This window comes from Rattus norvegicus, chromosome 11 (assembly GCF_021556685.1).
Source record: "Rattus norvegicus strain SHRSP/BbbUtx chromosome 11, alternate assembly SHRSP_T2T, whole genome shotgun sequence".
NCBI lineage: Eukaryota > Metazoa > Chordata > Mammalia > Rodentia > Muridae > Rattus > Rattus norvegicus.
In genome coordinates, this window is record NC_141544.1 from 79,286,832 (window position 1) to 79,307,987 (window position 21,156).

Here is a 21,156-nt window from a genome sequence, read left to right on the forward strand (position 1 = left end):
GGACACAGAGTCCCTGAAAAAATCATATCAAATATGCCAGAGATATCACAAATTAAAATGACCTTCTGGATAGAGCAGGAGGGTACCAACAGGAAGGCTCCACAAAGGTAGTGAGACTTGACTTTTAAAAGTGTGAGTTGGTATGGCACAAAGGGCCTCTGACTTATTACTCTAAAACTTGGCTCTTGTGAGTCCAGGCCACGGGACCACGATGGGGAATGAAACTGGCCAGTGGGTATAGGAGGAGGCCCAATTCCTTCTTCCCTGGGCTTCCATTCTCTGCACCAGCCAAAGGTTACTGACAGCACCATATGCCAGCATCTGCCTTCTCCCTACTGTTCATGGTCTCCCCACTCCGTGCTGACTGAGATGTGTGTGGAAGAACATTTCCGCCCTGCTGCTCAGCAGACCCAAGGCTAAGTGTCCTTACTGAGAGACTAAGGTGAAACTAAACAATACAACAGACCCCAAAAAGGCAAGAGAAAGCCACCTAACAAGTCCAGTGAGCTGAGGATCTTCAGAACGGACTTGGCAAATGACACTCCATGCATACAAACATACTGAACTTGGTCCTCCTACCCTTGCCCTGAGGCATGTAGAGCAGAAACTTGGGCCTGTGGGAGGTGGGAGCTCTTCAGTTTCACTCCTAAGCTCGTTACTCTCCACCCCAGAGCACTAAGGCCAGCCCTGCATGGCCAGCCCTGCATCACTCGCCCCCAACACTGAGTGAGGAAGGTGCTTATTTATATGACTCTCAGAGCATTACTCAGGGTCCCAGCAACTGGTATAATACAAGACTCCCATTGTCTGCCTTCGAGTTGGATCTTTGTATGTCCTACATGGAGGGTTCCTTGCTATACTCTGAGGTTGTGTTAGCCACACATCCTCTCCAGCCCAGTGAAGGCACAGAGGCCGGGTGGGCTCATGCTGGCTATGGTGCCATCTGTCTCTAGAGCTGTCCCAGAGTGTGTCTGCTCTGCTCTACAAAGAGAATTTCGCTCTCACATTTCACAATCTGGCTTCCCCACAGCTAAAGATTGCTCTGAACCCCATGGTAGGGGCAGGGGCAGTTGATCGGTGGCTCCAACTTTGCTGGCTAATGCTACCATTACCAACTCCTATCAACCTCGAATCTTGGCATTCATGGAAAGACATGACACTGGAAATCTATTTATGACATGGAAGAAAATCCCACTCCATGGCCTCTAGTAGCCCACCTAAAGATCATTACATATGGATGTTCAAGTGCCCCTAAAATGTCTACTATGGTGTAAGGAGGTAACTAGACCAAAAGAATGGATCCCTCATGAGTAGGCTTAATGCCTCAATGGAAGAGATGCTCATGTGTTCTCTTGCCTTATTCCCCATTGTGTAAAGACATGAGAACCCCAAAGAGGATGTTCACCAGAACCCAACCATGCCAGCACTCTAATCTCAGACTTTCAATCTCCAGAATGAGAGGAGCAAATGCCTAGTCTACGGTACTGTTGCCGCAACTCAGACAGACCATCTAAGATGAGGAGAGGTGCAGTTAAACGGAAGGAGAGCCAGCAATACAAAGCAGAAACCAATTTACATCAAGCAAAAAGGTGGAGGGAGACAAGGGCTTAAGTGGAGGGGGATGAGGAGAGCCCTGGGCAGGTCAGGGTACGCTGAACATTGAGAGAAACGTAGTGAGGCCATCAGTCACCAGAAGCTCATGGTCCTTGAATAAGTAACTCAGGTTCTCCAGAAATCCACAGAAGGAAAATATGTAGCTCAGGTTGAGAGAGCCAGACCTAATCCTAATACAGGGGAACAATTAGAGATTGTTGAATCAAAATGGAGGAGGAGCACACGGCTTCCAGGACGCATAAGGCTAAATTCAAAGGGGATAGAAGGTAGTTTAGGGCATAAGACAAAACAAGAGAGAACAAAAACCTGGTTGGGGCTGGGGTCAGACAAGGCAGAGCTGACACAGAAAAACCCCAGGACAAGAAAAGAGAAAAGAGACCACAGCCTTCGGTATAATCAGTACAATGACCATAAGTCAATACCCCAAGAGCAGGTCACTGGGAAGTCACTGAGGCCACTAAGTGACAGCTTTAGACATGCAGAGGTGAAAGCTGAAGGCCATGCTAGCTATGGGAAGTCTGTGGAAGGAGACAGGAGATGCTAGGCAGCAAAAGCAGGAGCACTACAGAAGCATCTGGAGAAAATGTAGAACCAAGGACAACACAACCTGAGGGGAGTTATCCCAGTAATGGAGGCTGGTTTCAACTTCAAGCATCAAGCGTTTCTCCATATTGATAGAATAAAATAAAAAAGAGACATGGAGTTACAGTAGTTACTGAAAAAGCCTTTGGCTAAACATACCATGCATCCATAACTTAAGGGGAAACCCCACCAAACCAGGAACGGAAGTAAAGTCAATCTGACCAATGACGCATACAAACAGAGCTAGTACCCTTTCCTGGGGAAGACAGATGCTCTCTCTAGGGCTAAGAAAAAGTTATGGATGTCCCTGCTTGTCATTTCCATTCATTGCAGTGCTGGAGGTCCCAGACCATGCAATAAGACAGGAAAAAGAAAGACATACAGATTGGAGCCAGATGCGGCAGCATATGTACACCTGAAAGCCTAGCTATTCAAGAGGCTGAGGCAGGAGATCACAGAATCCATGAGTTCAAGACCAACCAGGGCAACATAACAAGACCCAAATGAAAGGGGGTAAGGAAGGCAGGAGGGAGGAAGGGAGGGAGGAAGAGAAGGAGGGAAGGATGAGAAGGAGGGAGATTTTGAGGAAAAAAAGCACAACACTATTTGAAGTCAGTATAATTATCTATACAGAAAATTCTAATGAATCTAGGAAACCATGACCATTACTAATATGCAAGCATATGCAAGCCATAGTCTATAAGACTGATTAAAAAAAAACTGGGTTTTTTTTTTATACAAAGGCAATGAAATATTGGAAGTAAAACTTGGTAAAGTTCCATTTACATAGCATTAAAACCATGAAAATAATGTACACTATATATCTAACTAAATATTTCCTACAGAACACTGGTGACAGGAATAGCAGGACTTATTTTTAAAATGGAGGGTTTTGTCTTGTATTAGAAAACAGCGCTGTCAGTTGTTACCCGAAATGATCTTCACGTCCAACATGGTCACGAGCAACGAGAACAGGCAAAATAACCCAAGCTTATTTAAAGCATTACACTTCAAGACTTATTATAAGGGTTCAGTAATTTAGACAGTATAGATGTATGTAGGTCAATAGCATAGAGTTTAAAATAAAATCGTATATTAATGGGTGGTTGAGTCTTGACAAAATAAGCAATTAATTAAAGGGAGAAAGATGAGTCTTTTCCAACAAGTAAGGCTGTGACAGTTGGCTGTATACATACAAAAGAATGGAACTTGGGCCCTATATTATACCATATATAAAGTTAGAACGAAGAGGAGGGAAGATATAAGCCCGAGAGCTATAACTATAAAATTCTTACAAGGAAGCATACAAATGCATTTTGTGGCTTTTAAAAGACAGATGTCGCATATTTTCCTTCATATCTAAATCCTAGCTTTTCTTTTTTTTTTTATTTAAAGATTTGTTTATGTACATAGGGGTTTTGTCTGCCTGTCTGCCTGTATGCCTGCATACCAGAAGAGGGCACTGAATCGTGAGCTGAAATGTGGTTACCAGGAATTGAACCCGGGACCCCTGGAAGATCAGCCAAGTGCTTGTAATCACTGAGCCATCTCTCCAGCCTGTAAATTCTAGCTTTAAATTTTTACATTTTGCCGTTGAGGTAAGTGTAGAGGTCAGGAAGCTAGAAAGGGCCTGTGATAAGGCCTCAAGTCAGGAAGGGGCTAGAACACAGGTGACATAACCGTAGGAGAGAGCTCTGGGGACTGAAGGCTTAAGAGGGGTTGGGGAGGGGAGTTAGAGAGAGGAAGGGGTGGAGAGTAGATTAACCAAAATTAAAAATGTGCAAAAAGCCTTATGGAAACTTATTGCTTTGTAAGCTAGTTAAGAAAAAATAAAAATGAAGGACCTTGAACAGAGGTACCCTGCAGATGCAGACAGTGTTTTCCCAAGAAGACATAACATTAAATGAAAATCTCAGTGATGCTGTGGTTATTTTTCTGTAACTCATTGTCAGAGAGGATCTCAAAACATCACAGGTTACTGTCACTGCTTTCTCTGCCCATCACAACCCTCTCGCCAAAGGAAAATCCCATCTTGATTGAGGGACATAGAGAAATCTAGCTGACACTAAAAACTTCCTCCGGACTGGCTACTTGTCAAAGTGCCTACAAGTGCTATAGAGTCTCTGAGGGAGAAAAGTGATCAATGATCACACCCAGTGGCGAGCACTGCTTGCACAATACCGACTCACCAGGCAAGATCTGCCTGGGTGCAAGAGAGGTGTGACGGTTTTGGGGCAACCACTTTCTGATTGTGTTTGTGGTCGGCACCACAGGAGAGAACTCATGTCTAGTACTGTAAACCTGGTTAAAAGCTCAGGGCTGGGGGCTGGGGATTTAGCTCAGTGGTAGAGCGCTTACCTAGGAAGCGCAAGGCCCTGGGTTCGGTCCCCAGCTCCGAAAAAAAGAACCAAAAAAAAAAAAAAAAAAAAAAAAAGCTCAGGGCTGGGGAATTCAGGGACCTGGAGGGGAAACAAACTACAGGTGTTTGGCTAACTGGACATGATGTCAAACAGCTTTCTGAATATTTACGTTTGTACACACTTGTTAGTGCTACTGACAACCTTGGTCAGATGAGTTTCTTTCTGCAGTGGGAAGCAGCCAATATAGACTCGTGGCTGGTTAAAGTGTTGGGAAGTCTGCTCAGTCTTAAATGGGACATTATCACACTGTACAACCCTAGCCAAGGCTTAGGGACCATCAAGGAAGAAGGGGTGGAGAGAGTGTAAGAAGCGGGGGATACGGAGAGGGGAGAGTTGTGAGAGGCTGTCTTCTGGGTATGACCCAGCCATCATTAGCAGCCACTGGTGTCTGCATCGATCACATCAAATCAGACAATGAGTACAGTATGAATGCTGGGAACACACATTGTCAAAGAATAAATAATAAACATTTTTGAGACAATATGAGGTAGTTTGAGTGAGAGATGTCTCCCATAGGCTCATGTATTTAAACACCTAGTACCTAAGGGATAGCACTGTTTGGGGAGGTGGAGCCTTGCCCAGGGAAATACATTGCCAGGGGCAAGCTTGGAGAGTTTAGTCCTGCCCCATTCCAGTTTGCCTTCTGTTCTATGTTTGTGGATAAAGATGTGATCTCCTGATTCCTGCTTCTGCTGTCACACCTGTCACTTGTGTCCCTGCCTCACCTTGTCTCCTACCCCTGCCAGGACAGACTGATCCTCTGGAATCATAAGCCGAAATGTTTCTTCCCTAAGGTGTTTCTCGGTCATGGTCTCACCATGTAACCCTGCTGACCTGGCGCTCAGTATGCAAACCATTGGGCTCAAAATCAAAGAAATCTGCCTGTTTCTGCCTCCACGTGCTGAGATTAAAGTAATATGCCATTGCATAAAAATATTAAAAATTAAAAAAGTCTGCATGGCCTCACGTTTGGCAATGATTCCTTAGATGTTACATCAAAATTGCAAAGGATAAAAGAAAAAAGACAAAAGTGAAATTTGTTAAAATTAAGAGCATCTGTGCCGGAGAGATGGCTCAGTGGTTAAGAGCCAGATGTCCTGAGTTCAATTCCCAGCCACTCCATGGTGGCTCTCAATCACCTGTAACGTGATCTGACGCCCTCTTCTGGTGTCCAAAGATAGCTACAGTGTTCTCACACATAATAAAATAAATTTAAAAAAATTAAGAATATCTCTCAAAAAAGTTAGAGAAATGAAACAAGCCACAGAAGGGGGAAAATATTTGCGAATGATACATCTGATTAAAGTGCTAAACTCAAGAGCAACAAAGAACTCTTGAAACTCAAACATTAAATAAACAAATTGCTTACCTTTTTCAAAGAGCCCGAACAAAACCCCAACTAACTAGACGGCTTATTCAGTAGGCTACGCGGATGCCATATGAGGACTTGCAAAGGCATTCTCCCGACATCAGCAGCCAGCAGGGAGAGGTCAACTAAAAGACTAATGAACTACTGCTGTCACCACAAGGATAGCCAAAGCCACTGTAAGTTTAAAATGGAAAGAAAAGAAGACAGCACAACTATACCAAAGACAGAGATGTCAGAGCCGGAAATCTTATACCTTGATGGTGGTGGAATAATATGGCCACTTCCGGAAACAGTTGTGGAATTTTGGGTAATGTTAAATGTGGGCTTGCCCTGTGACCCTGCCATCCCCACCCCTCCACCACACCCCCTCTAAGGTGTTTATTCAAATGAGATGAGAGGATACATTGATGCAAAGAATCTGCACTTGGTTGTTCATGGACACCAACACAAACACAGAAAGGAATAAACCTCTTCTGTGCTTTGTCTGAATCAACCCAGATACACCATGCAAAAATGAAAGAAGCAGAGGTGCCCAAACCTGGGGCAGCCGGATTCTATAGATAGGGCATTCTGGGAAAAGCACAACCACAGGACTACAAAGAGACACATGTTTATGCGGGGTAGGAGTGTGGTGGAGTGTTGATGCAGGCAGCAGGAGGAACTCACTTGGGGTGATAAACTGTTAGGTATCTCTCTGTGTTGGCGCATACATTTCTGCATGCATGTGTTGAACATGTAACGGATGCTTTCTGTTGTATGTTAAGTTACCTTGGTAAACAAGAACACTAGATCAGATCTAGGAGAGGGGGTATAAGGAGCTGGCTGGACAGAGAAAGGGTAGATAGGTTTTTATCTTTCTAGGGCCAGAAAGAGAGGCCACAGTGGGTTTTAAGACATGACTCCAAGGTAACTATCAGCAGGCTGAGGCTATGGTCTGTGGGTCCTAATCCCCAGGTCTCAATCCTGCTCTCTCCTGCTGTAATCTAGCCTTTCCTGCAGCCCAGAGGCCAATAGCAGCAGTCCGTGCAAATCCAGATAAAGCGGTGGCGGTAACCCAATCGGGTCCAAATGGCTTTGCTAAGCACTGTACCTCTGTTTTCATCTCTTGTTCACTAAACACAAACCAGCGAGGACCGAGATGGTGCTGGGGTTTCAGGGTCAGGGAGAAGATCAGTGGGGGTGGGGTGGTACAGGAAATGGAACTAAAGAGAGAGACACTCAGCTTGCCTCCCTCTCACTACCCACGGAGAAGCAGGCTGCTGTGTACATGGGTCCTCACTGGTGCTAACCCACTCTGCAGGTATTCCTCTAGGGTTATGACTGGAGGGGAAGCACCAGTCAAACCTCCTGGAGTTCTGCTTACAGGCAGCTGGGAGCCTAGTGTACCCATGACCCTTTGGACACAAAGGATGGCCCATGCAAAAGCTGCCTGGCTCCGCTCCACTGACTCGGGGATCGATAGAATCTGTTGAGCGAGCCTCTCCCCGTGTCTCCATGGAGGCGAACAGAGTAAATGCAAGGGCAGGCTCTGTCTTCTATAAAAGGCTTAATTGGTAAATAGTCATAGGTGTACGGAGGTAAAGACTGCCGAGACTTCGAAATGACAGGTCTGTTGATCATCCCCACACTGACTTCAGGGGACGAATTTAACTACATGGGGACATATGCGTACATATGTACACGTGTATGCATGTGCGGACAAGATCCTCACATACATTACACCAAGTGGAGTTAGCGGGTTCTCACAGAATAGCAAAATCGCAGCTCTGCATCTGCCCTGCTCCCTGCTTTTCACACAAGCTTTGTTTGCAGCTGCAATGGGTAGACCTGGTCCTGGGGACCTAGGACCTACCTAGGACCACGTCAGGAAGATCCTTACCATTGGAGGACTGTTTGGAATTCTTTTCTGTGGGGAGAGGCCTATGAATATTTAATAGTTTGCAAGCATCCACACTTCTGAAACCCCATCTCTGGCCGCCCACATGCTGTGGTTTGGTTTGGGCCATGGTGTAGATTACAGCGCTGGGTTTGTTCGCTGTCGCCTTGGCAGAAGGCAGAGAGGAATCCCAGCGGCTGGCCTCAGACGGTGCTGTCCGTGCTGAGGCTCATTCCTTAGCACCACTGCAAGACACAGGGCAAGGAGAAACAAGCAGGCACAGGCAGAATGGAAGGAAAGAGACCCATGCTAGGAAAGACCCTGTGCGGTTTTCTCTTTAGCCTGGCTCCTGCTTCCAACTCTCAGCTATGTATGTGGTTAATTGGCTAAGGTGGTGGCCATGATGGTTATGATTGTGTAGGTGGTGGTCGAGATGGTGGTGGTGGAGGTGGTGGTGGTGGTGGAAGTGGAAGTGGTGATGATGGTGGTGGTGGAGGTGGTGGTGATGGAGTTGGAGGTGGTGGTTGTGGTAGAGGTGGTGGTGGTGGTGGTGATGATGATGGTGGTGGAGGTGGTGGTAGTGATGATGGTGGTGGTGGTGATGGAGGTGGTGGTGGCACTAATGGAGGAGTAAGAGGTAGTGGGAGTGGTCAGAATTCCCCAGAGACTCAGATTTCACCATTTGGCAATTTAGGTCAGGAGACAGGTTGTTCTGCTCTTTGACCCTTAGCCTGTACTTTTCAGTGTGAATCATTTTTAGCAGAAGTAGATCCCATGCAACATAAGACACTGTGCTTTGTTTTTCTGAAACTTAGGCTGAACGGAGGGACCCAGGTTTTCCCTGGCAATCCTAGCCAAGAGCCTTTACTAGCCTTACCTGTCACTCCCAGCCGTGCAGTGTGCAGGCCAGCCCCCATCATCACCTCACCTGTACTCTGCCCCCACTGTAGGGTCAGCTGAAGTGTCTTTGTGCGTTACCTCTTACTGTCAGAGACCTTCCCAACAATGTGCAACCAGAAAGGAAAAGTGCCCTTTTCCTTACCCAAGCCGCCAGAAGCTAGGTGACCTCCAGACCCTGGGGCTGAGGGACTGGTCTCCTGCTACAGGGAAGGAGAGGGACCTCTCCCATAGGTGTGTCCTCCCACCTCACTCTATAGACAACGGTTACCATTCCTTCCTGTTGCCAGCAGCTCCCAGTTTACAAACACACGAAGCTAACAACCGCGTGAGTTCCAAGTAAAAGGAGCTGACGAGCCTGCCAAAGCATCTCTCTCCCACGCAGGCAGTCCTTTGTCCCACACAGTAGTGGTGGGAAGTTCAGGGACTGCAGTAGAATCCCATTAAGATTTCAAATCAAATAAAGGAAGGAACGATAATCTTAAATCATGAACTCAGTCTAACAGCAAGGCTCCTTGGAGACTGCGCCGTGTTCCACTAGGTACTCAATGCCTTTTAAGAATATTAACATATTTTTAGACTTCTTGTTTTTAAGACACTGGTGACATCTTTAAAATCATCCCCCTGCAAAGAATAAAGATACTTTGGTGGTGGTGGTGGTGGTTTTGTTTTTTGAAGCAGGGTCTCTTGGCTGGCCTTGAACTCGGAAACATCTACTTGCCTCTGCCTCCTGAATTTTGGGATTAATGATGTGTGATACACACCACATCATCTGTGCTCAGGAGCTTCTGGAATGAGCTCTTTGCATGCACAGGCACATCGGTGCTTACATGTCATATATGTATGTATTTATGTATGTATGTATGTATGTATGTATGTATGTATGTATGTATGTATATATGTATCCATAGGGCTCTGGACCAAAGAGCAAGCCCACCTCTGCCAGCACCTCCTTCTCTCCGCTCTGGCTAGCATGTTAGCATCCTACTACCCTGAGATTGTCACACTCATCTGTCAGCTCGAGAATGTCCCAAGAGCCAACATGTCTCCTGAGGGGCTTCCAGCCTTCCTATGTAAAGACCCTCGAAGAATACATCAGGTGTTTTCCTATGCCCGGACACTCAGGACTCCCCACAAGCAGAAAACGAAAACCCTGACTCCTGCATTGCTGTTAATCACCTACAAGTCTCACTGTGGATGTTTCCATCTCATCACCTACCCCAGCCTATCAGTTATCTCACTCTCTCTGGAAAATGTCACTTCATAGCATGAGGGTGTTAATGCAACTATAACGTTACTAAGATCGAAGCATGAATTACTGATAAGTTAGGAATTAACACCCCCTGAATACATCTTAGGAAGCCTTGGAAGCCCACCTCATAGAATGGGCAAGGTCTATCGCCAATACCTTGTAAAAATGTTAGCAGAAAAAGAGAACTGGAGAGATGGCTCAGTGGTTAAAGCATTTGTCGCTCTTCAGGAGAACCCTGGTTTGATTCTCAGAACCCGTGTGATGGCTCACAGGTATCCATTAACCCCATTCCCAGGGGCTTCAATGCTGTGTCCTGACCTTCCCCAATACAGGCAGTATACACACATGCATGCAGGAAAAACACTCCGACACACGTAGAAGTCTAAAATAATTTTCAAATGTTAGGAGAAACAAGACAGATCAAGACGAGGTGAAGAGAGACAGGCCTCGTGGAATGATCGGAGACAATTTGCAGGCTGAGAAACACTTTTCACATAGAACGTTTCATATCTCCTCTCAAATCCTGTAAGACAAACAAGCCGGGCTCCATCACCCAGCTTTGCCAGTGAGGAAGACGGAGGCTCTGCCTGAGGTAACAGACCAAAGCAGTGGCAGAGCCAAGATCACAGCTTCATCATTCCAAGCTCAGAGCTAGTACCACGCCACTGCACTAAGCTGTTATTTATCCCCGATTTAATTTAGGGGCAGTTTTGTTTTATTCTATTTAATAAAGAACACTCAACTTTCTCTCACCCTGTCATAGGTGCCCCAGGCTCTCTTCACAGACCCAGGTCACATAAAGAACTACTGATTAGGTGGGGGCTACTCGCAGTCACTGCCAGATTGGACCAGTATCCTCGGGAACCCTGCTGCCACATCGCTCTCCAAGGCACCCGCTGCTGTGAGTGAGAATGGCCACCACCTGTCTAAGGAGGCCAAGCCTCGCTCTACCTGAGCTGCCCTGAGTTCTCAGTGTTGCAAAGATAGAATTTGGTTACCATGGAGTTCTCAAAGTGTGCGATTCAGCACTTGAGTGCATTCACAGAGCACCTGCAACCTTCTCCCCTAAAACGTGTGCCCATTAGACTCCGCCTTCCCACACCCACTCCGCGGCAGCTCCTGTCTGTCTCCACATATTTGCCTATTATGGCCTTTTTATATACGTGGAATCAGCCATGCTAGGTAGCTTTCACAGCTGACACTTCTCCCTTAGCAGGGTATTTTCCAGACTAATCTGTATGCTAATGAGTAGCAGTGCTCTGTTTCTTAGGATGGCTACATAGTAGAAGCATGGATTAGTACGTTTCCCACCATCAGCTATGGACCTGTGGGTGGCGTCCGGTTCTTTGATACCATGAACAATACTGAAATGGCCAACATTAATATGCAAATCCCTGCATGGGGTTATATTCTCAGTTCTTTCAGATACAGGCACAAGAGTAGTGTCTGGGTAGTGTGGTAATGGTATTTAACTTTTATTTCAGGACCCCCCCCTCCCCATTGTTTGCTAAAATGGTTGCAACATTGTATCGCCTTAGCGCCAGTTAGGAGAGAACCACTTCTTTCTTTACAAGTTTCCCCTCAGCCCTTGTTCATTGTCTGGTTATCAGGTGTTTGGTTTTGTGTTTTATGATAGTCACGTTAGTGGAGGGGGGGGGGTGACGCTATCTTGCTGCGGTTTTGAGTCCCTCAAATTTGTAAAGCAAATGGTGACAACAGGTGACAATGTTTATCCCATGCCCTGCACAGCTCTACACTTTTTATCTCTGATTCCTGGGAACACCACAGACTTTGTATAGGAACCCCATAGAGAAAACATGGCTTCCATACAGCAGCACTTACTGAGACAGGACAGCCTTGTCATTAACTTGTCCCAAGCTGATCAGGTGCCCTGAGATGAACATTGAGCTCATCCCTGGGCCATCCAGCCCCGACCCTGCAGGACCCCAAAGCTGGTAAGTCAGTGATGTGGGTGTGACAGAGAGGACATGAGGCAAAGGTGTCCTAAGCTTCAGCCTCTCCTGTCAAGCTAATCTCCCAAGCATTCAGTGAGGGATTGGGGCAACCAGGTGAGGCCATAGCCTTCATCTGCAGAGAGTTTTACAAACCCTCCAGAAACAGGTTAGGGTTAGCAAGGATCAGCAATGCAATGATAAATTCTTCTGAGTGAAAAAACTGCCGGGCCGTGGTGGTGCACACCTTTAAACCCAGCACTCGGGAGGCAGAGGCAGGCAGATCTCAGAGTTCAAGGTCAGCCTGGTCAACAGAGTTCCAGGACAGCCAGAGCTACACAGAGAAACCGTGTCTCAAAAAAACAAACTAAAACAAAAAAAGAGAAGAGGAGGAGGAGGAGGAAGAGGAGGAGGCAAATGAGTTAGAAAAATAATACAAAACCATGAACTCTTGCAGCATTTTGTCTATAAAAATACAATGTTTTCCTTTTCGTGCTAGTATTAATAAGAATACAATAGGATCAGCCTCTATGAGGCCCCCCTTCCCAAATCTTAGCAGTAGCAGCACAAAGCAGCAGAACCTTTCAGGAAAGCAGTCTAGTGAAGAACATTTGAAGAACCTTAAAGATGTCCAAGCCCCTCGTCTGGCAGTCCTGACAAAGACACCTGTGCCACAATCTAGGCAGCTTCCTATCCAAAGAAGACTGTCCCCTCAAAGGGGAAATACAGTTAGACAGTGAACAACTAAGGATCGGTTAAACAAATATGGTACAGTTGTGTGGAATGCCTCAGTCTTTAAGCTGTCTCAGTTGAAGGAAATTTAGCAACATAGATGATGTTTCCAAAGGTAATAATATCAAGGGAGGAAAAAGAGACTGTAGTAGCATACAGTGAGAACAGCAGTTGTTCAAACACATGCATGTAAAACACTAATGCTAGTACAATGCCTCTTCATGGCAAGATCGTAAGTCTTCTTTTCTCTAGACCACTAAACACTTTTCCATCAGATAGCGTTCCTCAGGGAGAGTAAGACAAACACATACACAGCAGGGGGAAAGGTTTTGCTTTTTATGATGAGCGAGGTAGGCTGAAGAAAAAGACTCCACCAGTGGCAGAGATGAGGCAAGATCTCAAACATTCACGAAGCCAGGCAGAGCAAGCCAGCGGGGAGAGGAAAACCGGACTAGAAAAGACAGTCCCAGCCGGGCAGAGGAAATGAGGAAGGCTGCACGGAGTTCAGAGGGACGGGCCTGCATCAGAGCCTCAAAGTGAAGAGAGGGAATCAAGGCTGCACGAATATGCCAGGGGGAACACTCAAGCAGGGATAGAGGAAGCAAGACTACGGCTGTTCAGAGAGCCAGTAAGCTCCAGATAGCCAAAGGTTAAGACTGGATCACCAGTTGATATTCTGTGTCAGGGGAAGAAGCCGGCACATGATGTCAAAGGTCAAAGTCATAAAGATTCTTGTGGGCTACGTTTCCAAAAGTATAAAAGTGCAGTGAATTTTCAAAGTATAAAACGTGCCTTCATCATAGAAAACTCCAATGCCACAGGAAAAAAAATAAATAACCGCCACCCAAAGATGGCCGCCATTAACAGTTCCTTTCGTTCTCTTTTCTGGCCTTGCCTTTCTTTCAGTGCTGTCTGCTTTGCTCTCGTAGGCTGTGCTCCTACGGCTCACATCATCCAGAATCCTGCTTTCCTTGCTTTGTACTGCAGAAGAAGCATGCTCCCCTAGTGTCCCAGCATTGAACACTGCCAGTGTTCTCCAGGGCAGTGTGACCCAAGCTGCACGCTAGGTAGAGAAATTTGACAGTGGGGAGAGCTGAGAAAGGAAGATGCTCAGGGTAGAGAGGCCAAAACAAGCCAAGGTACAAACAAGGGACGTAGCCACGTGGGCAGAATACTCTGCAAGCATTCGGTGGGCTTTGGGTTCAACCCCCAGGAGTGCAGAAACTGGGTGTGGTGGCTCAAGCCTGTATCCCTAGTGCCTGGAGGTGGAGGAAGGATGAGCAGACATTCAAGGTCATCTTTGACTACCCGGTAAGGTCAAGGCTAGAGGGGTCTGAGTTGGGAGCTGACGTCTCCAGGGAAAGGGAGCTTTGGCTTCTATCTATTCAGGGAGGGGATAGTTTGGGATAAATGAAACATTGATTAAAAAAAAAAACAAAGAGAGAGGGGTGCATTGGGGCTGGAGAGGTGGCTCAGCAGTTAAAAGCACTGGCTGCTCTTCCAGAGGACCCAAGTTCAAATTACAGCATCCACACGAAGGCTCACGACATTCTGGGATCCACTGTCTTCCTCTAGCCTCCGTGGGCATTGGACGCACGTGGTACGCCAGATACCACACACATGCGAAACACACCATACACATAACAAAATAGATAAATAAACGTTAAAGGAAAAAAAAAAGATCAGGTTTGCTAGAAGCCAATGGGAGAAATTCAGTGGAGGGTAGGGAAGCCAGGATCGGGTGCTGTGGGAGACATTGGCCTCTTTGCCCACAGGGGACCTCACAGAAAGATCGGGTACAAGAGAGGGCAGCCTTGGGGGCTCAGCAGAGGTGCAGGGTGAAGGCCATTATCTCAGGGTCTTCAAGAGACTTGGGAGCCAAGGCTAAGAATAGCCACAGCATGGAGAGGGGGAAGGGAGAGAGAAGAGAGTGAGGCCCCCACAGAACTATGCCATCCACCACAACAGCCACATATGGCCATGGGCACTTGAATAACTTGTACCTCTGGGTATTTTGTGTTACATGTTTGCTTCCTTAGCTGATGAGAAAGCTAACACAGTGCCCGTGGCTCTCCTTAAGTTCTTGCTGGACAGTATTGCTGCTGAACAGAGAGAAAGCCGGCGGAGGGACAGACCAAAAGCTGACTGGCAGAATAGTACCCTAGTCGGTGACTAGTGGCCCACTGTCAGGACACAGAGTGGCTGCCTCCCTCCATCCCTAGGGACCATTTCTGAAGGCCCAGATCCCACCTGTCTGATTCTGAGCAGTCTTCAGAGGGCAACGTTAATGGCAGCTCTCTTTGCAGCTTACAGAACAGCAAATGAAGCGGTAGAAAGGGGAACTGGTGGCTAGGGGCCTAAAGATCGAGGTTAGACCTAGGGGTCTAGCCTAATCAGGCAGGGACATGTGTGATGACAGAAGTCTTCAAGCTTATGTAGATACATTACTAAGCTAAACACCAGCTTCTCTAATGTGCTGCAAAGTGGGAGTGTTTGTGGCAGTGTCTGAATTTAGACCCATGGTGGGGAAGGGACATTGAAGCCTTCTGGAGGCCACTGTGTCTAAGCTTGGATCTGAAAATAATGAACCCTGTGGCTCTGGGCAAGCCCCTTTCCATGGTAAACATTGGCTTCCATGGGCATAAAGGAAAAGTGTAGGGAATCCTCAAAGGACTTTGCCACCTGGGAAAAATCTACCTGGGCCTCTGACCATGCAGGAAGGCAGATTGCAGTCTATTCATATGATAAAATACAAGATGTTACTTATATAGGATCCTCTGAAACCCCGAGTTTCAAATTGCCTGTGCTCTACCCCTGATGGCTCCCCAGTGCACCACTGTATTGTAGCACAATGCCACAGCCCACACCCACCTGGCCCATCCTGGATCTGTGGGGAATCCCAGAGGAAGCCCAAGCCCTTCAGAATCAATGCTAAGCCAAGACTCTACTTTACCACCCCGAAGTTGTGGGAATCACGAAGATGGGGCAGTACAGAAAAGCAAATTCCCACATCAGATAGGGTTTGCGGGAGGCGCTGTGTGAATGAGAAGCTCTGGGGCTGAGAGGCGCCTTGGAAAGGCTGCACAGCAGCCTCGCCCACCCACCAACGGCTTCTGCAGCTCCCTGACCTCTGGCAGAAGGAAGAGTTTGCTCTGTGGCCTGGCAAGAAGGTTTGTGGGAGAGAAGTTTATTTATAATCCAAGTGCAATAAAGTTTCTCTCTTCCAAAAAATCTCAACTTGGAGAACAATTATCCTCTCCCAGGCCCCGCTTCCTCCTCCTGCTTCCACGGAGTCAGACAAGCGTTCATTGTTCTGTGTGAGCAGTGGTGACAGCTGAGGGTGATGGGGGCGGTGGGGGTGGAGGAAAAGGGTTCAGGGGAGGGAAACGCAGCCCCACCTAAACGCCAAGTTCCTGCTTCCATCCCACAGGTGAAGGGCAGCCCTTTCTAAGCTTCCCCATGCATTCCTAACTTTTCGCCCACCTCTAGACACCTACATTCCTTCCTCCCCATCCCCTCACCTCAAGGGACGGCAAGAGTTGTTTTCTCATACAAGCTCAAGCTAGCTTCAGATTTATCCAGTAGCGAAAGATGAATTACTGATTCCCCTGCCTCTACTTCCAAGGGCTGAGGATACAAGCATACGTCATTACCCAGAGGCGATGTAGGCACTGGAGATGCAACCCAGAGCCTCCTGAACTCTAGGATAAGAATTCTACCAACCGAGCTACGTGCTCAGCCCCGGCCAGTCAGAATCTGGGGAGGCTTAAAAGAAAAATCACTGAAGAGAAAGGGAAACGTCCAGTTAGCCATCTCCATCCAACTGCAAAGGGAGAACGGACTGAGAAGTTTGAGGGAAGGTTGCCCTATATGAGGTCCATCGTCTCATGGACAAAAGGGTGGCTGGTGTTCCTCACACTAGGCTGTATCACCAGCTCTGCCAGGTACTTCAACAGGGAATTATGGGTTCTGTGAATGCCCGAGGCAAGGAGACACAGTGGATGGAATGCTATTCTGAGAGCCAGGACATGCCAAGTCCAGCCTTGTGACTTGGAAAGGCACGAAGCCCACTGGAAGCCATGTAGCCTCCCTCCGTCTCTAAGATAGTGCCAGTGACTTCTGATAACAAGAGAGTGTGCACAGGTGTCACCGGTGTAATGCAGAGTGGGTTGGGGCTAGCAATGCTGACACTCCCAGTGACCGCCCCAGAGAGAAAGGGCTGAAGATTCCCGGGGCCTGGCTTGGCTTGGCTTCTGTACTAACCTATCATGTCCCCGTCATTCAGAACAGAGGCGAACCTGCAGCAGGTACCCACAAACCCTTGTCTGCTAAGCCAATCAGTGAAGTGGGAATTGAAACCTAATGGATCCTTTTAAGGTCTCAAATATTCCAGCTTACCCATGAAGAACGTCCCAGACCTGCAGTCAGTGTTACCTGACCCTGATTGCGACATGGGGGCCCGGAGGGGTTTCCACCTGTGGGAGTGCCCAGAATTGTGTCAAAACCAAGCCAAAGTTGCTCAGATGAAAATAGTAACTCATACAGCCACTAAGGGCTGAAGAAGAAATCTTCCTGAGATGAGCCCTAAGACCTGTCTGTGTGTCCCTGAGTCAGAGGATGGCTCTGAGGGCTAGTGGAAAGGCTGGAGAACAGCAAAGGATCTGAGCTGGATCAGACTGTGAGCTTCCACCCCACCCCCACCCCAGGACTGGCCGATGTGGCCAGATCCTCCCCTCTCTAGGTCTCAGGAGGTTCCTTCTTATGTAAAGCAGGAAGAACACAGCACATGGCTCTCAGCTGTTCCCTGAGGACACCGACATCCTGGGTCTGTGGGACTCCTCACCATGATGATTCAGCTTCTCCAAGCAAACCCATGGCACTCTGCCCTGTCTCTGGCAGCTGTGTTGCCAACAGGAGGCAGGAAGGCGAACGGGCTGGTCCTGAGGCTACCAGCAGCACCCTTGGCCTGCTGTTGGACGCATGAGGAACCAGACTCCCTTAAGGCCAATGAACTCCTGGCCTGGGAGCAGAGGGCCAAGCTGTTAAATTGCAGCATTCCTAATGGAAACCCAGAAAAAGCACAGGGACGGGAGTGCGGCTAACATCCCCCTGTATGCTGCCTGTCTTCCGTGCTCCCTCCACCCCAGAAGATATCCACAAGGTCTCTGGAGGCCTACTTCATGGACTGTATTCACAACACCTCTTCTTTAGGTAGGTAATTTAGAACCTTCTGGTTTAAAAATAATAAATGTGTTTAAAGGCTGTGACAGAGAATGGTAGTTGTCCAACTAAATTTATTGTCCCTTCTTTCCAAAACAGTACGCGCTTGCCAAGCGTGACTCAGTGAGACAACACTGCCTAATCGGCCTGGCAGCTAGGTGTGGCCATGTGATGGTGTTCAGGCAGGGGTGTGAATGGAAGGGACACGTGCGGCTCCCACGTCATCGCTCATCCCAACTTCACACAAGCCCCACTCAATCTGGCCCAGCAACCCCTGACTGCCATTTTCTTCTAGACTGGAACACAGTCTCCAACCTACTTTTGACGGTGTGTGTGTGTGTGTGTGTGTGTGTGTGTGTGTGTGTGTGTGTGTGTGTGTGTGTGTGTGTGAAGAGAATGGCCTCAGGTAGCATAGCAGGACCATGAAGGCAAGACTGCTACCAACCTAAACCAGCCACATGGGGACTATCGCACAGAAGAGGTGAACTCCTTCTGAAAGCCACCCTACCCCGTGACTGTGACAGTATCTCAAGCTTGACCCTCACTGGCAAGCTGCAAGCAGAGAGTTTTCCAGGAGTCTGCAGGTAGCAGCCTTCCCTCCCCCGGTCCCACTTTGTCTTCCTTCTCCTTTCTCCTCTTTTCTGTGAACAGCACACAAAGCCAGGGAAGGCAGGCGTGGCTGGGGAGAGAAGACACGAAAGCCTTTCCAGACACTGCCGAAGGCTTCTGGGCAGTAGTCCTGACAAGAGCTGGGACCGAGCCCAGAGACAAAGCAGACATGGAGTTCATGAAGGAAGGAAGCTCACGGTGGCTGAACTCTGCAGGTGGGGAGACAGGGCCCTGAGGAAAGAGAACATGGGCTCTGCAAAGTATCAAGGGATGAAGCACAGTGTGAGAACAAGCAGAGCTCAGGCCTCAGAGAACCCAAAGCCTAGGGTCTTCAGGACTTCATGTGACGGTTCTGAGTAACTTGGACTTGAATTCCTCACCTTCGAGACAAGGACGGTGTGAGCTACTTCTTGGGCACTGTGTAGACTCAATAATTCGGTCATCTAAAAGGTCAGTGAAGCAATTCTCCATTGCCTGTCCAGGCCTGGATGGAGGGAAAGCAAGAATCTGGGAGCCCCCAACTCACACACACAGTGCCAATCCCCTGCAGCCAGGGGAGATGAGACCATCAGTTATTTGTCAAGTGTCTTGAGGCATCAGGCTCAAGGCTGGGTGCTTCACTGGAGTTCGTCCCAGGAAAGTGACTTGTGACCAGACACAGACCCTGACCCAAGCTGCATTCCAACCCTATCTACAAATACCGTGCACAAAAGCTCAGCTTTTCTCTCCTGGGCTTGGAAGACTAAACACCAACTCTGTGCCCTTTGGGGTGACACTCTGGGCTATTCTGTGAAGGATTCCAGAGATGGGACCACACGCATGAAGGCAAGGGCCCCCTTTCTCTGTTCAGTGGCCTCTGGAGACTCTGGTCAGGGCTGACAAGACAATAGCAGAGAGACTGAATGTTCTCCTTACCTAAAGGTCTTTGCCTCATGTGAGAGCCAAGGCCCAGCCTTCTCTGGAGGCTGTCAGCAAGCATAGGCTAGCCCGGGCCAATTCAGAAATCTTCTTCCTGGGCTAACAGAACTCCAGTACTTCCAAACAGCAAAAGTCAGGCCTTCAAGAATGACCACCCCACAGGTTCCTCATGAGGTTGAGGACTGAGTGAGTGAGGGGTCTTTAGAAGGCAGGCCAAGCAGAGTCCCTGAGGAGGGACGTGGATGTGGTTCTGCCCATCAAGTCTCCAGGTCTTCTGGACTTTTTTCCTCCTTCATATCTATAGCCCAAAAACATGTAAAACAAGCCACCAGACGATCTGGGACAAGATCCCTTATCCGTCCCAGGCAAAGCGTGTACTGCCTTCTGTTGGCCTTGCTGCAGAACCTGGGCTCCTTGACTCCTCAGCCATGAAGGGCATCTGTTTGCCGACATGACGCTGTCTGCTGACTCTCGTCCACGAGTCTCTGTCTCTCTGCTCCTGAAAGTCACGCTTCAGTGCTAGCCTAACACCCCTTCTTACCTCTCAGTTTGCCCTCCTGTGTCCTGACAGAGGGCTCTGCAGCCTGAGAAACCCACCCTGGCTGTTGTGAGTTTCCGTCAGAGAAGACTGCTCAGACACGGGTTTAAGCCAATAGGAAGTCTTTATTGGCAAGCGGTTGACTACCATGGGTGTTTGGGATCCCAGTATAGCCCTGAACTTTTCTCAGGGTGAGTTTTTAAGCACAAAACCCACGTTCTGGGTTGACATACTTCAATGAACAAGAACAGCTAGCCAGAAGTGGAACTACAAAAGCCAGGATTCTATGAATTTTGGTGGATTAGGCCTTTGTCTTGGCAGGTGGTAGTACTGTCTGTGTGCTGAGTTTTACAGCTTGAATGGTATTCCATCATGGAGTCAGTCCTGCTAAGGTCTGGGCCTATGGTAATCCTAGCCATCCGCCATCCTCCCGTCTGCTGAGCTTTTAAAAGCAGCACACACACTCCAGTGTGCAGGAAATAACGTAACAATGCCCCATGGGGAGGTGCTAGGGTCCAAGATAGGAAACAAACCCTAAACTCTTATGTTGAAGGTTTGGTAACTAGATGGCAGTGCTATTGACAGGTTATTAGGACCGTGATGGCACTAACTTCATCAATGGATCAGCCGTTGGTGTGTTAGTAGCCACTGATGAGTTTCTGATCAGGCCCTCTGGAAGTAGAGACTGGTCAGAGAAAGCAGGTCACTGGCACATGCCTGTAAAGGGTGTGTCTTGTCCCCCCCCCACCTTCCTACCTGCCTTCCCTGGAGGGACACCGTCATGTCTCTATCGTGCCTTTCTGCCATGACTCGCCACATGGGCCTAAAGGCAAAGAAGACAGCTAGCTATCCAAGGACTGAAACCAAGAGTCAATAAATACTTCCTTCCTTGCGTATATTTCCTGTTGTAATTTTCCTCTTCCCGTAGGCCTTCCTCAGGTATTTTGTCAGTGATGAAATGTTGACCAACAGAAGCAGATTAGCTATGCGGCCCTCGGGGGAGGTCACGCTAAGTGCACCTGGGCGAGGAGAGGGCAGAGTGTCCTTCTTCCGCCTCGTGAAAGAACGAAGTAGAGTTCCTTGAGTCACTCAGACAGGAGTGGAGCATCCAAACCCACGTCACACGCTCTCTGCATGTGCATCCTCTGGGACGAGAACATGAGGATCTTGAGAGGAC

General features: G+C 48.1%; 1 protein-coding gene and 1 long non-coding RNA gene across 3 annotated transcripts in view; one reads left to right on the forward strand and one right to left on the reverse strand.

Annotated features, from left to right (window-relative positions):
- Adcy5 (adenylate cyclase 5) overlaps positions 1-21,156 on the reverse strand; it is a 148,012-nt gene that overhangs the window by 55,223 nt on the left and 71,633 nt on the right.
- LOC148002621 (uncharacterized) lies at positions 17,418-20,877 on the forward strand. Its single transcript, XR_015633489.1, has 2 exons — positions 17,418-17,905; positions 18,014-20,877. It is a non-coding gene; the product is annotated as an uncharacterized LOC148002621 (long non-coding RNA).